This window comes from Tenrec ecaudatus, chromosome 10 (genome assembly GCF_050624435.1).
Source record: "Tenrec ecaudatus isolate mTenEca1 chromosome 10, mTenEca1.hap1, whole genome shotgun sequence".
Lineage (NCBI taxonomy): Eukaryota > Metazoa > Chordata > Mammalia > Afrosoricida > Tenrecidae > Tenrec > Tenrec ecaudatus.
The window spans coordinates 17,226,253-17,229,636 of record NC_134539.1 but is presented as its reverse complement, the minus strand read 5'-3'; the positions used below and the strand labels follow the sequence as shown (position 1 = coordinate 17,229,636).

At 49.0% G+C, this 3,384-nt stretch overlaps 1 pseudogene; it reads left to right on the top strand.

The window, feature by feature from the left end:
• Window positions 1–1,383: 1,383 nt before the first annotated feature.
• On the top strand, window positions 1,384–2,971 carry LOC142457757 (ATP-binding cassette sub-family F member 2 pseudogene; annotated as a pseudogene).
• Window positions 2,972–3,384: the final 413 nt, after the last annotated feature.

Sequence of the window (3,384 nt, the reverse complement as noted above, 5' to 3'; positions counted from 1 at the left end):
TTGCCATTGGTGTTGTGTGTTATGAAGTTGATTCTGACTCACTGCAACCCTGTAGGATAGAGTACTAGAAATGATCCATAGATTTTCTAAGCTATAATCATTTTAAATTAAAAAATTTTTTCTTGTGATTTGGGTGAACACTTACATAGCAAATTGGATTTCCATTCACCAATCCATACTGATTCTAATTCATGACGTTGACAGCTATCCCTGCAATATCAGGGCATTCTTCCCACTTCCTCCCTGTGTTGGCCATTTATTGTCCTGTGTTGACCACTTATGGCCAGCCTTTTTTCCCATCAATTCTTGCCTCCTGAGCTTTATTCTTGTGAAAATGTTGTCCCGCTCGATCTCAGCTGTAATCAGGCTTCTCCTGACTGGCAGTTGCAGGGCTGAGGGTTTCAGGAGGTCGGACAATGGGCTTCTGGCTATGGAAATGGTAAGTCAAGGCAGACAATCTCAAGTTCCAAGAACTGGAAGTCCGATGATGACCAGCAGGATGAAGGATCCAGAGCAGGAGAGAAACGCAGCCCGACCGTTCACATAGAGGATACACGCCTCGGTCGTTGAATTCTATTCATTCCAAGTTCGTGTGGGAACACAGAAAAGTTCCAGAACTAAACACATTTTCCCCATAAGAAACCATGGGAAAAATAAATAATTTCATTGGTTCTAAGGCCCCCACAATACTTATAAATAAATACATTGTTCCAGGACTTTAAATCACTATGGAGGCTTTTAGTCTTCTCCCATATCCCTGCCTCGGATATGCTGTCGCCGTTGAGTTATTTCTGATTTATCCAAATTAACAGTCACTTTTCAACCTCTTCCATGGCCTGAGTGCTTTGTTTTGTGGGTAATGATTTCATACCTTTCGCTCCATTAGCCACTTTCATCACATTTTTATCCCCGAAAATATTGATCATGTCAACTTAGCCATGTTGTATTCAGCCACCAAATTAGACGAGCAGCAACCTGATTCAAATTCCCCAGTGATTTCTCTTTAACTCTATCATGGTTCTCACAGGTTTCCTTTTAGCTTTACTACTGGTATCACTAATTTCTTTGGAGCCATGGTTCCTATATTTTATGCAAATAGAATGCAAAATCAAAAGTTCATGATGAATGTCTTATCGCACTAAAACAAGCACTGTACATTGAAGCGCCATGATACGCTCTCAGCCAGCCAGGCTTTTTCAAGTCAGGTTTTGGTTTAAACTATTGAGCAAAATTATGAACCCAGAGCAGGTGTTTTTCCAACTTTGCTGTTTGTGTTGTGGAAAGTTTGAGCTTAGAGCCTTTCCCTAAGGCAACCAAGGTATCCCTGTACCACACCCTCAAGGTGTGCCGAAGGAGGCATGCAAAAGAGTGATTCCATTCAGAATGGAAAGGGCAGTGACTGGGATCAGGGAAGGAGCTTGTGTCACACCCTCTAGTAAGGTAGTAACTCATGGCCAACAGCTGCTCAGTGACACCAAACTGGAACGAAACTCACGCAGACGCTATGGTCTTATTGGCCTAAACAGAATTGGAAAATCCATGCTGCCCTCTGCTATTAGGAAATGCGAAGTGCCCATCCCCACGCATATTGACATCTACCATCTGACTCAGGAGATGCCCCTTAGTGACAAGACACCACTGCAGTGTGTGATGGAAGTGGACACAGAGCCGGCCATGCTGGAGAGGGAGGCTGAGCGGCCTGTGCGCGAAGATGCAGAGTGTGAGAAGCGGATGGAGCTGTGTGAGCACCCAGGGGAGCTGGACGCCAACAAGGCAGAGACAAGGGCCTCATGGATCTTGCGCGGGCTGGGCTTCACACCCGCCACACAGCGCAAGAAGCTCAAGACTTCAGTGGAGGCTGGAGGATGAGGGGTGCCCTCGCCAGAGCCCTCTTTCTTCGACCCTTCCTGCTGCTCCTGGACGAGCCCACCAACCACTTGGACCTCGATGCCTGTGTGTGGTTAGAAGAACTCGAGACTTTTATGCGTATCCTGGTCCTCGTCTCTCATTCCCAAGATTTCCTGAACAGTGTGTGCACCATCATCATTCACACGCACAAGAAACTGAAGTATTAGACAGGTAATTGTGATCAGTACGTGAAGACTGGACTGGAGCTAGAGGAGAACCAGACGAAGCGCTTCCACTGGGCACAGGACCAGATCGCACACATGAAGGACTCTATCGCCAGGTTTGACTATGGCAGTGCCAAGTTGGCCTGGCAGGCCCAGAGCAAAGAGAAGACACTACAGAAAATGATGGCATTGGGCCTGACAGAACGGGTTGTTAGTGACAAGACACTATCCTTTTCCTTCCCACTATACGGCAAGATCCCTCCACCAGTCATTATGGTACAAAACGTGAGCTTTGGGTATACGAAAGATGGGCGGGCCTTGCATCTACAACAGCCTAGAGTTTGGCACTGACCTCGACGCACGAGTGGCTCTGGTAGGGCCCAACGGAGCAGGGAAATCAACACTTTTGAAGCTGATAAACACTCTCATGACAAGACCGGACGTTCCCATCAGCATGGACAAGAGCAGCTGGATTGAGGCCTCTCTCCTTTAGAGTACATGATGAAGTGCTACCGCAAATCAAGGAGAAGGAAGAAATGAGGAAGATCATTGGACCATACGGTCTCCCTGGGAAACAGCAGGTGAGTCTAATCCAGAACTTGTCTGATGGCCAGAAGTGCTGTGTGTGCCCGGCCTGACTGGCCTGGCAGAACCCGCACCTGCTCTTCCCGGATGCGCCTACCGATCACCTGGACATTGAGACCAGCAATGAGTTTGAAGGTGGCATGATGCTGGTCAGCCATGACTTCAGACTCATTCAGCAGGTGGCACAAACTTTGGGTCCGTGAGAAGCAGACAATCACCAGTGGCCTGGAGCTATCCTAGCCTACAAGCAGCACCACAAGTCCAAGCTGGTGGATGAGGAGCCTCAGCTCACCAGGAGGGCCCACATTGGGTGAGCCCTCTGCCCAGGCTTGGGTCAGGAGTTCCACTGCGGACTTGACAGCTGCTACCTTGACCAGGCACAAAGGATGGGACCCCAGGGCTACACTCTGCATTGCTGCAAACTGCTCCCCCGCCTCGCCTGCCCCTCAGCCGGCCTTAGCTGCACTCTATGTACAGCTGGACAGTACCTTTCTGTTTCCTGGCCTCTTCCCAGTGACCTTTGTCCGTGTCTGGACTCAGCTGGCTCTTCCCTTCCAGCCCCTGGCTGGTCACCTGACCTGTATAGTGATATAGCCAGAGGCATCTGGGGGTTAGTCCAGGGGCCCAAGCCCTGGATTTGACCCGTGAAAGAGCTTAGGATCCTCATTTTCTGGGTTTGGGTGATGTTGGTGGAAACTAACAGCCCCATCACCCCCATTCTTTCTGC